The sequence below is a fragment of the Trichechus manatus genome, unplaced genomic scaffold (genome assembly GCF_000243295.1).
Source record: "Trichechus manatus latirostris isolate Lorelei unplaced genomic scaffold, TriManLat1.0 scaffold00028, whole genome shotgun sequence".
In the NCBI taxonomy this organism is placed as follows: Eukaryota; Metazoa; Chordata; class Mammalia; order Sirenia; family Trichechidae; genus Trichechus; species Trichechus manatus.
This window is the reverse complement of record NW_004443964.1, coordinates 19,451,545-19,465,629: the sequence shown is the minus strand read 5'-3', so window position 1 is coordinate 19,465,629 and position 14,085 is coordinate 19,451,545. Positions and strand designations below refer to the sequence as shown.

Here is a 14,085-nt window from a genome sequence, read left to right as displayed (position 1 = left end):
GCCGGCCCGGCCGCTCTGGGCAGCTCTGCTGGCGCTGGGGGCGCTGGCGGGCGTCGGCGTCGGAGGTGAGTGAGGCTCCGCGCCCCCTCCGCCACAGCCGAGTCTGCAGACGTGGAGCCAGGAGACCTGGGCAGGCGGGGCTCGCGCGGCTGCTCTCGGAGTGCATGGGCCCCGGCCGGGGCCATCGGAGCCCGGGCCTGGGGACCTTCCCGGGCCCGCGGGGGCAGGGACGACAGGCCCCCGGTGCCAGGGGGCGGGCCTTCTGGGACGCTGGAGCCGGTGGCCAGGTTGGGCGCCTCGCTGGGGCAGACTCGGCTCTGAGCCCCGCGCTGAGTGCCCGCTGTGCGCATCCCGGGTGGTCCCCGCCGTGCTAGGGAAGACCGGCCCGGCCTGGGAGCCGAGGCGAAGTGGGCTTTCTGGGGCTATCCCGCGCGTTGGCAGAGGGATGTGCTTGTAGCTTTTCGGGTGAGAATGCACGCGCGGGTTCGCCAGTTATTTGACATTCCTCTTTCTCCTTGTGCTACACTTTCTCCTAAGTTTTTCTGACTTGGTGGCTCCCCGTGGGAGCGTTTTGAAGCAGGATAAGGGCGCTGCCCCCTACAGTGTCCCTAGCGGTGCCTCTGCTTTTGTGACAGACCCCGGACCCGAAAAATCTTTACTGTATGCGAGGAGTCATGCCAAGGGGCCCTGGGGCTGGCTGGGATCCCTGGCTTTGCCTCTCCTGCTGCTGCGCGCGAATCGTCAGCTTCCAGAGCAGTGGACATTCTGTCGCTTTGATGCTGGGGAGGGCGGTGAAGGGGCAGAGCAAGGCACAGCCCTGGGGTACTGCCCTTGGTCCTTCTGGAGCCCTGGTGATCTTCCCGGAAGAGCTCTTGCTCTGGGACCGCTGGGATCAAGCCTTCCTCAGAGGACACACGAGCGTGCATACATATAGTTTTAATGAAAACAGTAACACTCGTAAAACCTAAGTGTTTAGACCATGTTTCTATTAGACCGTGTAAAAGAGAGATTAAAAAAAAGTAAGAATTATCGATAAGTCCATTTCAAAGATCAAAAATACTTTGGTGAATGCCTTCCAGATTCTTCTATGTATATATAGACAATGTATGTAAAAAGATCATACTGCACAGAGCGACAATATCTTAATGTTGATGTGTAAAAAACCAAAACCCTTTGCTGTCGAGTTGATTCCGACTCATAGCGACCTTATAGGACAGAGTAGAATTGCCCCATAGGATATCCAAGGAGGGGCTGGTGGAGTTGAACTGCCAGCCTTTTGGTTAGCGGCCGATCTCTTAACCGCTGATGTATAGGGGGCTGTTTAGGTTGTCATTACTGAAACTTCCTAGGTGATAAAGACTAACACAGGTCAGCTGATGTCTTCATTCTGCATGAGTAGCCTGATGACTGTCACACAGAAATATGAATCACCAGCATTCTGCCCCAGAGATGTTAGCACGTTGGGTTCGATGCTGCGCTGTTGATTCGAATGGAGAAATCTATGAGGGCAACTCAGCTATCTCCTACTGCTTCCATGAACTTGAAACATTTTTTGCTTTCATTTGTTTTGTTTTGTTTTTACATCCCCAGCATTGTAAATTCACTTTTTGTTTATAATTATGATGTTTTCCTATAGTTTAAGAAGTAATGAGAGAACATAAGATAGTGCCTAGCCTGGTGCTTAGCTCAATGTTAGTGAAGATACGTTATTTTGCTGTCTCTCCCAAGCTCCCATCCCCAATATATCTTGTGTTGATGTAGTTCACACAGTTGTAATGGCCCATTAAGATTTCACTGCATTGACATACCTAAGTTTGGTTGCAGTTCCTTGCATGAGAAGTCCTTTAGGAGATGTGTTCACAGATTTGTTGGTGTGATTAGGGCGATTCTCGGCAGTGGTGATGGGCTGTGCAGAGCTAGCCCCAGACTCCCTCTGAAAGGCAGGGTAGAGTAGTGTTTAACAGCAAGGGCTCTAGAGTCAGACCCCTGAGTGAAAGATCCCCCAGTAAAAGCAGTTGGTATTATACTTACATTCTCCATCCAGTGTTAGGAGCCCTGGTGGTGCACCAGTTAAGAACTCTGCTGCTAACTGGAAGGTTCATGGTTGGTGGTTTGAACCCACCCAGCCTCTCTGTGAGAGAAAGACCTGCTCCATAAAGATTACTATCTAGAAAACCCTGTTGGGCAGTTCTAACTCTGTCACATGGAGTTGCTTTGAGTTGAAGTTGACTCGATGGCACCCAACAACAACAACCCCAGTGCTGGTAGTAGGATGGCAGGTCCCTGGGAAGCAGCTGGTGGGGGTGAGAGTAAGAGAATTGTGTTGATGAAAGGACACAGAAGGGGTAGGGGGAGTGGCATAGAAAGGCTGTCCCAGTGTAGGAGAGTCTGGTATGGGGAGACGGGAGGTTGCTTGAAAGTAGAATTGAGTTTTGGATTCAATTGAGTTCTCCCAAGAAGTATTGGATTTTGTGGCTTCCCCATATTTAGATCTTTATTCTAAACCGAATCCTGAAGGATAACAAATTTTGTTTGCTATCACCATCTGAATTGGCTAGTGCTGAGCTGAGGTTGATTTTTTCTCCTGAGTTTATATCCTGGAAACTCTCCAACCAAAGCCCTCTGCAGGAACCCTCAGGGGCTAGAGAGAATTGGGAGGAAGGCTTGTTAGCTGAGAAAAGGGACAGGTGTGGTTTAGAGCCATTGGGATGTGGGTTTGATTCTTGACTTTGCCTCTTATTGGCTGTGTGACCTTGGGCAACTTACTCTCTTGGGGCCTCAGTTTCCTTATATGTAAAGTATAGAAAATAATACTTCTATAACTATGCCGATTAAATGAGATAGAGGCACAAAGTAAGTGTTCAGTAAATGGCAACTACTATTAGTACCATTACTTTTTGGCTCCATAGAATCCACCATATGTGGGGTCAAGAGCTGTTACTCTTCCATGCATGAGTGCAATCTAGGCTTGCAGAATGAGACTAATGGGATCCCTTTTCCCACTCCTATCAAGGGGAGGACCCCTCTTATTTTTAACACATTCCTCATTGGTTGCTTGGCATATCTCAGCCATTCTGACCCAGCAAGAACCCATGGGAGAGGCCAAGGAAGGGAGAGGCTCATACATTTGCTTTATTCATGAGAAAACCTCAAGTCTTGTCTCTAGGAAAAGAAAGAGATGTACAGAAGATTTCAGGTTCCATGAGGAGAGGGACATGTCTATTTTGTTCAGACACTCTATACTCAGTGCCTGGCACAGAGTTGGCAAAATAAGTATCTATGGAATGCTGTGAGAAGGCACCTAGAAGTAGTGAACCTCACTTTAAAGAACACAGTATTTGAATATCTTCACTCACATAAGACCCTCAAGTGCTCCAACTGGACATTCTGGAGAGCGTTAGAATCCCGCTGAGACCAGTAGTTCTTCGGGTGTTGAGTACTATTGGACCATCTGGACCTCTGAGGATGCTGGAAACTCAGTGTATGCTCTGTGAAGTGTCTACCTTTTTTTTTCCCTTCCAAGAGGAACCAGGCAGGTGGGCAGCCTTCCCCTTAATTCCTCTAACCTCCACAAAGTTGTGGGAGTGAGGGCAAAGTTGAGGCGTGACAGAGGCATCCTGGGAACAGCACAAGATGGGACAAGGAGGAGGAGTTTGGATATGATTGCAGTTTTAGAATAGAAATTTCTCTGCAATTCTCCACCCTGCTCAGGACCTCTGGTTATCATCCCCTCCCAGTCCCAAGAATCTTTCTGCCCTCGTTGGCAGGAATAGCTAAGAAGCATGCCCACAGGAACCACAGCTCATGAATCAGCAGACTGGAGGAGTGACTGAGTAGCTTTAGGGATAAACCGCTTGTCTTGGCCTAGTCCTCTCTGCTGCCCGCAGAGCTGGCCTGTGACTTCACCCCATCGCCTCTTCTCCCATCTCTGGAACTTTGGCTCTTCCTGAGTGGAAAGATTATCGTGCTTGGTGGAGCTCAGGTCACTAGTGGAAATGAAGGTGGAAGCAGGGAAAGGATACAGTTTAGTGAAACTGACTGATCCCCTGTGTAAACTGCTGGTATTTATTTATATGTAAGATTCTCCAGCAAAAGCTTTATAAAATCAATCTCTCCATGCACACAGTGTCCCCCCAAACACTCTTCTTTTCTCTTTTTTTAAAGTTAGGTTCTCAAAACCAAAAGCCCGTTGCTGTCGAGTCGATTCCGATTTATAATTTGCGTACAGTAAAATTCATCTTTTTCAGTTGTACAGTTCTATGAATTTTGACAAATACATACAATCAAGTAACCACCACTATAGTCAAGATACAGAATATTTCCATCACTCCAAAAAGTTTCAGTGAGCCCCTTTGTAATCAATCCTCTAACCCTACCCTGAGTCCATGGCAACCACCCATCTGTCCCTATAGTTCTACCTTTTCCAGAATGTCGTATAAATTAAATCTTATAGTTTGTAGCCTTTCCAATCTGTCTGCTTTCACTTAGCATAATACATTTGAGATTCATCCGTGTCCTTGCATGTATCAATAATCTGTTTCTTTTCGTTGCTAAGTAGCATTCTGTTGTATGGGTGCCCCACAGTTCTGTTTATCCATTCACCAACAGAAGGATATTTGCATTGTTTCTACCTTTTTGGAATTATTAATGTTGTTAGCTGCTGTCAATTCACCCCCTGACTTATGATGATCCCATGCAGAAGCCACTGTAAACATTTGTGTGCAGATTTTTGTGTAAACCTGTTTTATTTCTCTTGAGTAAATATCCAGGAGTGGGATTGCTACGTTTTATGGTATGTTTAACTTTATAAAAAGCTGCCAAACTATTTTCCAAAGTGGCTGTACCATTTTTCATTCCTACCAGAACAAGACCTGGCAATCTGATCCCATAAAGATTACAGCCTAGGAAACCCTACTGGGTAGTTGTACGCTGTCACGTGGGGCCACTATGAGTTGGAATCGACTGGATGGCACACAACAATAGCTAATTATGTTGAACAGCTTTCATGTGTCTATTTGCCATCTGCATTTCTTTTCTGGCAAAGTATCTGTTCAAATCTTTTGCCTATTTTTTAATTGGGTTGTTTTCTTATTTTTGTGTTATAAGAGTTTATTAATATGTATTCTAGATAGCAATCCTTGATCAGATATGTGGTTTACAAATATTTTCTGTTAGTCTGTGGCTTGTCTTTTCATTTTTTTGAAGTAATCTTTAAATTTTCATAAAGTCCAGTGTATCAAGCTTTTCCTTATGGATTATTCTTTTGGTGTCCTATTGAAGAAATCTTTGCCTAACTTAAAGTTGCAAAAGATTTTCTACATTTTCTTCTAGAAGTTCTATAGTTTTAGGCTTTACATTTAGGTTTATGATCCATTAAAATTTTTTCTTAGCATGATAAAATAAATGTAATAAAATAATTTGCCATTTCAAACATTTTTATGTGTACAATTCAGTGATTATGATCCATTTGAATTAATTTTTGTGTATGGTGCAAGATATGGGTTTAGTTTCATTCATTTTGCACTTTGATGCCCAAGCTAGAAATCCTCTTGCTTTTTCTTCAAGTGCACCTTTCTTTCACAAACCCCAAAGTCATGAGGGACCACTGTGATGGTGTTTATATCCATTGTGCCATTCCACACTTAGCTAGGCAGAGTTTTCAGAATTAGTACATTCCCATTTCAATGTTCTAAAGATCTTTAGGTTTGATTTATGTCAGGGTTTGTACTCGTTCTATCCAAGGAAATCTTTCTGCTCATGAGAATCGGAGACTCACTCTCGGAGGCTACCTGAGGCAACTCTATCTTTTGTGGGTATTGAGATAGTTACCTTGAAAGCAGTGGGGCTAGAGCTGTTAAACCCTTGAGATGTCATCCAGCTTTTGATTTCTAAATTTTCTAATTAGATAGATGCATTCAGGCCATGTATAAGCTATTTTATTAGTTTCCCCAAATGCTAAATAGTTAAGGACCTCAGGATATTGGAGAAGATTTTGCAGCAACCAGAACTTTTGTTATTATTATTTTTATTGTACTTTAGATGAAGGTTTACAGAGCAAATTAGTTTCTCATTAAACAATTAATATACATATTGTTTTGTGACATTGGTTGCTAATCCCATGACATACCAACACTCTCCCCTTCTTGACCTTGGGTTCCCCATTACCAGCTTTCCTGTCCCCTTCTGCTGTCTCGTCCTTGCCCCTGTGCTGGTGTGCCCATTTAGTCTCATTTTGTTTTATGGGCCTGTCTAATCTTTGGCTGAAGGGTGAAGCTCAGGAGTGACTTCATTACTGATCTGTAAGGGTGTCCAGGGGCCATACTCTTGGGGTTTCTCCAGTCTCTGTCAGACCAGTAAATCTGGTCTTTTTTTTTTTTTTTTTTCTTTGTGAGTTAGAATTTTGTTCTACATTCTTCTCCAGCTGTATCTGGGACCCTCTATTGTGATCCCTGTCGGAGCAGTTGGTAGTGGTAGCTGGGTACCATCTAGTTGTGCTAGAGTTAGTCTGGTGGATGCTGTGGTAGTTGGTGGTCCGTTAGTCCTTCGGACCAGTCTTCCCCTTGTGTCTTTGGTTTTCTTCATTCTCCCTTGCTCCCAACTGGGTGAGACCGATGGAGTATCTTAGATGGCTGCTCACAAGCTTTCAAGATGGTTGCTCACCAAATTAGGATATAGGACATTTTCTTTATAAACTATGTTATGCCAATTGAGCTGGATGTCTCCCGAGACCAAGAACTTTTATTATTCTTTCCTAAAAGCAATGAATATTTTGTGGCCAAATATGGTATGTCATAATTCCTGGAGCCAGAAACTGTTAAGTAAACCTGGGGCTAGTCTACCTTCTTTTTTTTTTTTTTTTTGGTGTGTCTCTGGGGGAAAAAAACAAAACAACCAGTTATAAGTCTTCCTCTCTGTTTTCTGTCATGTTCCCATAAAAAGAGTACTCACCTACACATCTCCCCTGCCCAATGTTGCTTAGCTCACTTAATGGAGATGTTTATATATTCAAGGTGTGAAAGAAAGAGACAATACATGGTCATTATAAGAAGGTCAAACAACAGAGTAAAATTAAACAACAGAGTAAAATTGCTGGTTCCCTTCTATTTCCCTATAATGTCTACTCTTAACCAGGTGGTGCGTTCTACTCAGACTTTTTCCCCTTGCATATTATATCATTCTCACATGTGAGTGTGTGTGTGTGTGTGTGTGTGTGTGTGTATTCCTTTACCTAAACACGTGTTACATTTTTTAACTTACAAAGCTACTTCCTTTCATATGAAAAGAAAACTCAGTGTGAAAAAAAACTTTGGGTCTGGAATTAAGAAACCTACACTTCATTGATGGCTCTGTAGGTTTTTTTTTAATCAACTCGCTGTGTGACTTTGAACAAGTCACTTGCCTCTGAGCCTCAGTTCCCTCTCTGTCATATGATGAAATTAGACTAGATGGTGGTTTTCAGTGTTTCAGGAGTTGCAAAGATGAAGAGAGAGACTTCGATTTGCTCCTGTCCCTCCCCACCTTCAACTCGAGACATTTCTCCTTTGTCTGATTCTTGTTGTTGGGTGCTGTCAAGTTGATTTTGGATTCGTAGCGTATCCCATGTGATGGAGTAGAACTCCCCCATAGCATTTTCTAGGCTGTGATCTTTATGGGAGCAGATTGCCAGGTCTTTTCTCCAGTGGAGCCACTGGGTGGGTTTGTACCACCAACCTTTTGGTTAGCAGCTGAGCGCTTAACTGTTGTGCCACCAGGGCTCCTTTTTATCTGATTAATAACTTGAAATTCCATGTAAGGATTTCTTTGGGGAGGAAAAGGGAGATCCTGCTATTAAAAACAAGCTTGGAAAACTCGCTGGAAGAGAGCTCCAGAAGTTTGGCAAAAGGTGTGTTCTGTAGCCATGTTAAAAGTCCCTGTAGTCAACCCCAAAATCTCTGTACTGGTGAAATTCTTGGGTAGAGAAAACCTGGGTCTATAAGATCTACTGATAGTTCCAAACCCCTGCTTTAGTCACCACACATGATAAACTCCTTCAGATCAAACCTTTGCATAAGAATCATGTTTGATCAAACCCTCTGGACCGTCTTCCCTGTGGAGGTGAGTGATGTCCCTGTCCTGGGACTTCTACAAGTTGAGAACAGGCCATACTCTGTCCTGGGTGATTCCTGAAGGGTACGGGAAAATCTGGACAAAGCTTATTCTTGAGTTCCTGTCAAGTTCTGGGATTCCAAGAGGCCACAGGGTTCTGATGCTGAAGGTGCTTGAGTTTGTAGAAAACCCAACTTGCTTTCGGAGGCTGGGTTTAAATGGATGCAAATGTAGAAAGAGAGGTGGAACAAAGACCTTAAAATTAGCTCTAATTTTGTTTTAGCTTACGAAAGTAATTCAGCTTGTTGTAAAAAAAAGTCAAATAGTCCAGAAATCTAATATTAGAAAGTACAAGTTCTTTGTAGTCTTTTTCTCAAAGGTAGCCGTTGTTAACAGTTACTCCAGAGTTTTTTTCTATGTATATGCCAGCATGCAATTACTTATTATTATTGTTACTTCTCAAATAGATCACCCACAATGGGATCATTGTCCCTTAATAGTATATCCTAGGCATCTTTTCTTGTCAGTTTATGGCTTCCCATCTTTTCTCCAAGATCTGTAATTCTAGCCAGCAGGCATATTGTCATATGGATATACCTGAATTTACTTAACCAGTTCTCTGTTGGCAGACACTGGGATCATTCCCAATTATTTGATATGACAAATAAAGCTGCAGGAAATATTCTTGTTAGTTTATTATGCACCCTCATGCAAGTGTTTTACAGAGTAAATTTCTTGAACTAAAATTGCTGGGTCAAAGGGTGTGAATATTTTAAATTTAAATTTTAATAGGTGTTGCCAAATTGTCCTCCAAAATGATTGAACCGATCTGCCTTCCCACCAAGAGTGGGGCTGGCAGTGGAAATTGGTAACAGCACCGCTGTCTGCTGTCCACACGCTCGAGGCATGAGCTGCGGGAGGAAAGCAGTGGAACTGGAGAGCTGGATGCCAAGGAGGTCACCAGCAGGGCACCACTGGCCTGGGCCTCAGGCAGAGCTTGATGCAAGCATGTCTCTTCTGTACACTGAATGACTCAGATGGAAGGTGGGGCCTGTGCTGATAAAATTTTCCAGAACTCTGAAATGCAGCATTTGCATCAAATGTCAGTTAGGCCATTAGGAAGACATGACCACTTGTGCATTGTTGCTATATTTGAGGGTTCTTGGGCTCTGGGATACCAGACTTCCTAGAGTATAAGTCACCGTGTTGATGCTTTCTGGCTGGAATATATACTTCCAGGGCTGGCAGCACCTTCAGTATCATCTAATCCAACACCGTTCATTCTATAGATAAGCGAAAAGGGAAGCCCTGAGAGGTGAAGTAACCTGCCTAAGATCACACAGCTAGTTTAGTGCCATGGGTAGGCTCTAGCCCTAGGTGCACCTGTCTCCTGGCTAGGGTGATTTCTTCACTATATCCTGTCAGAGGCAAAGGGCCCTCTCACCTCTGACTCTGAGATGGAGGGGAGAGGGATAAGGAAGTGATAAGAGTAAAGGTAAAGGGGAAGGAAAAAACACTTACTGTGCATCCATTATGGGTGGTTCTTCCACATATGTTACCTCATTTAATCCAACAACAACTCATGAAGTATGTACGAAGCCCATATTTGGGAGCATGTTGGGGGAGGAAATAGCTGTTGGGGTGTCCAGTGCTTGGCTGATGTGACTGGTTTAGGCTGTTCAATACTGTTGTTGTTAGGCAGGGGCGGATTATCTAACAGGCAAGGTAAGCACGGTGCTTACCTTGCTTACCACATCATCTGTAGTGAACAATTTCACATGGATTTCACCACATCAGCCTGGAAGCAGATTGCCAGGTCCTTTTCCCATGGAGCTGCTGGGTGGGTTCAAACCACCAACTTTTTGGTTAGCAGCTGAGCACTTACCCGTTGTGCCACCAGGGCTCCTTTGTTAAATAGTAGGAAGCAATGATAGGTTCTTGAATAGGGATTTGACATACAATCAGAGTCCCTGGACCTTAGAGAGACCATCTGAGAGGTGGAATGGCAGAGGTGGTTTTAGACCTAGAGTCTCCTGCCTGCCAATCTACATATTTTCCCCACCACATCCACTATTAGGCAATAATATTTGCTGTTTTACTACCCCTGCACTTACGTTGTTTGCTGAAAGCTGAGTGTTAATTTTAGATCTGATCCATACAGAAGATGGGTTTTATGCATTGTTCAGCACATGGCTACCTAATTAACCCAGTTGGAGATGGTAACCAGACATTATCTGACTTCAATTACAAGGGTAGGTCCTACTGATGAAGGGTCAGTGAAAGGTGATGACCAGTGGTGAAAACATTTGAATTTTGTCCAAAGGGGATCCACTTGCTCAGGCCCAAGTCCTTCCTGTCTTTCCCTCATGTCGCACATGTAATACATTAGCAAGTCCTCAGATTATATCCAGTCTGACCATTTCGCACCATCCTCGCCACTGCTATCCAAATCCAAACCACTGCCATCTTTTGCCTGTCCTGTTGTAAGAGCTTTCTAAGTTGTCTTGTCTCCTTCTTGTTTCTACAGTCTATCCTCCATGTAGTAGCCAGGATGATCTTTTCCTGCTCATCTCTGCTCAAATTCCTCCAGTGGCTTCCCAACACGTGAAGGGTGGAAGCCACACTCCCTACCATGGCCTGCAGCTTCCTAGTGCTCTGGTTCCTGCTACTTCTCCAGTCTCCTCTCTGCCTCTCTCCTTCTCTCTCTCTTTATATTCCAGCTATACTGGCCTTCCTGATATTTCTCTAACAGGCTGAGCTCTAACCAGCACAGGGCCTGTCTTAGATATCTAGTGCCAATATAACAGAAATACCACAAGTGGATGGCTTTAACAAACAGAAATTCATTCTGTCAGTCTAGCAGGGTGGAAGTCCAAATTCAGGGCACCAGCTCCAGGGGAAGTCTTTCCCTCTCTGTTAGTTCTGGGGGAAAGCCCTGGTCATCATTCTTCCCCTGGTCTAGGAGCTTCTCAGCACAGGGACCCTGGGTACAAAGGATGAGCTGTGCTCCTGCCTCTTGTTCTTCTTCTTTTTTTTTTCTTTTTAGTACACATATTGTTTTATGACATTGGTTAACAACCCCATGACATGTCAATATTGTCCTTTCTGGACCCTGGGATCCCTATTACCAGCTTTCCTGTCCCTTTCTGCCTTCTAATCCTTGCCCCTGGGCTGGTGTGCCCCTTTAGTCTCATTTTGTCCTATGGCTTTGGCTAAAAGGTGAACCTCAGGAGTGACTTCCTTACTGAGCTAAAGCGGTGTCGAGGGGCCATACTCTCAGGGTTTCTCCGGTCTCTGTCAGGCCAGTAAGTCTGGTCTTTTTTTTCGAGTTAGAATTTTGTTCTACATTTTTCTTCAGCTCTGTCAGGACCTTCTATTGTGATCCTGTCAGAGCGGTCAGTGGTGGTTCCTGGGCGCCATCTAGTTGTACTGGACTCAGTCTGGTAGAGGGTGTGGTAGCTGTGGTCTGTTAGTCCTTTGGACTAATCTTTCCTTTGTGTCTTTAGTTTTCTTCATTTTCCCTTGCTCTTGAAGGGGTGAGATGAGTGGAGTATCTTAGATGGAGCTCACAGGCTTTTCAGACCCCAGACACTACTCACCAAGGTAGAATGTAGAACATTTTCTTTATGTTATGCCAACTGAGCTAGATGTTCCCTGAGACCATGGTCCCCACAGCCCTCAGCCCAGTAATTCGGTCCCTCAGGGAGTTTGGATTTGTCAATGGAGTTTCCATGACCTTACCCTGAACAAGTTGTGCTGACTTCCCCAGTATTGTGTACTGTCTTACCCTTCACCAGAGTTACCACTTATCTATTGTCTATTTAGTGTTTTTCTACCCCCACCCCTTCCCTCCCTCATAACCATTAAAAATTATTTCTTTTTGTATGTAAACTTTTTCATGAGTTTTTATAGTAGTGGTCTCATACAATATTTGTCCTTTTGTGATTGACTTATTTCACTCAGCATAATGCCCTCCAGATTCATCCATGTTGTGAGATGCTTCGCAGATTCATCATTGTTCTTTATCGTTGTGTAGTACTCCACTGTGTATATGCACCATAGTTTGTTTATTTATTTATCTGTTGATGGGCATCTAGGTTGTTTCCATGTTTTTGCTATTGTGAACAATGCTGCAATGAACATGGGTGTGCATATGTCTATTCTTATAATGGCTCTTATTTCTCTAGGACATATTCCTAGAAGTGGGATTGCTGGATCATATGGTATTTCTATTTCGAGCTTTCTAAGGAGGCGCCATATTGTTTTCCAAAGTGTTTGCACCATTTTACATTCCCACCAGCAGTGCATAAGAGTTCCAATCTCCCTGCAGCCTCTCAAACATTTGTTATTTTCTGCTTTTTTGATTCGTGCCAGTAATGCTGCCGTGAGATGGTATCTCATTGTGGTTTTGATTTGCATTTCTCTAATGGCTGGTGATCATGAGCATTTCCTCATGTGTCTGTCAGCCACTTGAATGTCTTCTGTGGTGAAGTGTCTGTTCATTTCCTTTGCCCATTTTTAAAATTGGATTATTTGTCTTTTTGTTGTAGAGGTGTTGGATTTTCCTGTAGATTTTAGAGATTAGACCTTTGTCGGATATGTAATAGCCCCAAAATTTTTCCCAGTCTGGAGGTTCTCTTTTTACTCTTTTGGTAAAGTGTTTTGATGAGCATAAGTGTTTAATTTTTAGAAGATCCCAGTTATCTAGATTATCTTCTGAAGTTTGTATGTCATTAGTTTTAGTTTGTATCCTGTTACTGCCATGTATTAGGGTCTCTAGCATTGATCCTATTTTTTCTTCTATGATTTTTATAGTTTTTGGTTTTATATTTAGGTCTTTGATCCATTTTTAATTAGTTTTTGTGTATGGTGTGAGGTGTGGGTCCTGTTTCATTTTTTTGCAGCTGGACATCCACTTTTGCCAGCACCGTTTGTTAAGAAGACTGTCTTTTCCCCATTTGATGGACTTTGGACCTTTGTCGAAGATCAGGTGACTGTAGGTGGATGGATTTACGTCTGGGTTCTTGATTCTGTTCTATTGGTCAGGGTACCCGTTGTTGTACCAGTACAAGGCTGTTTTGACTACCGTAGCTGTATGGTAGGTTCTGAGGTCACGTAGTGCGTGTCCTCCTACTTTATTCTTCTTATTCAATAGTGCTTTACTTATCTGGGGCCTCTTCCCTTTCTATATAAAGTTAATGATTGTTTTTTCTATCTCTTTAAAGAATGTTGTTAGTATTTAGATGGGGATTGTATTGTATTTGTAGATTGCTTTGGGTAGAATGGTCATTTTCACAATGTTGAGTCTGCCTATCCATGAGCATGGTATGTTTTTCCATTTATGTAGATCTCTTTGGGTTTCTTGCAGTGGTGTTTTATAGTTTTCTTTGTATAGGTCTTTTACATCCCTAGTTAGATTTATTCCTAAGTATTTTATTTTTTTAGGGGGTATTATAAATGGTATTATTTTCCTGATTTCCTTTTCCTTGTTGTCTTTATTGGTATATAGGACTCCAATGGGTTTTTGTATGCTTATCTTGTATCCTGCTGCTCTGCTGAATCTTTCTATTAGTTTCAGTAGTTTTCTCTTGGAGTCTTTAGGGTTTTCTATATATAGTATCATATCATCTGCAAGTAGGGACAGTTTTACTTCTTCATTATCAATTTGGATGCCCTTTATTTCTTTTTCTTTCTGTATCGCTCTAGCTAGGACTTCCAGTATAGTATTAAATAGGAGTGGTGATAAAGGACATCCTTGTGTTTTTCCTGTTCTCAGGGGGAATGTTTTCAGCCTCTCTCTGTTGAGAATGATGTTGGCTGTTGGTTTTGTATGGATGCCCTTTATTACGTTGAGGAGTTTCCCTTCTATACCTATTTTATTGAGAGTTTTTATCAGGAATGGGTGTTGGACTTTGTCAAATGCCTTTTCTGCGTCGATTGAGATGATCATGTGATTCTTTTCTTTTATATATATGGTGGATTACATTGATTGATTTTCTA

At 43.1% G+C, this 14,085-nt stretch overlaps 1 protein-coding gene across 1 annotated transcript in view; it reads left to right on the top strand.

Moving 5' to 3' along the window:
- Positions 1-9: 9 nt before the first annotated feature.
- The window catches only part of ITGB3 (integrin subunit beta 3), a 72,567-nt gene continuing 58,491 nt past the window's right edge, over positions 10-14,085 (top strand). The window contains exon 1 of the mRNA XM_004374245.3: positions 10-65. The gene's annotated coding sequence lies outside the window, so the exon portion shown is untranslated. The remainder of the gene's footprint in view (positions 66-14,085) is intronic.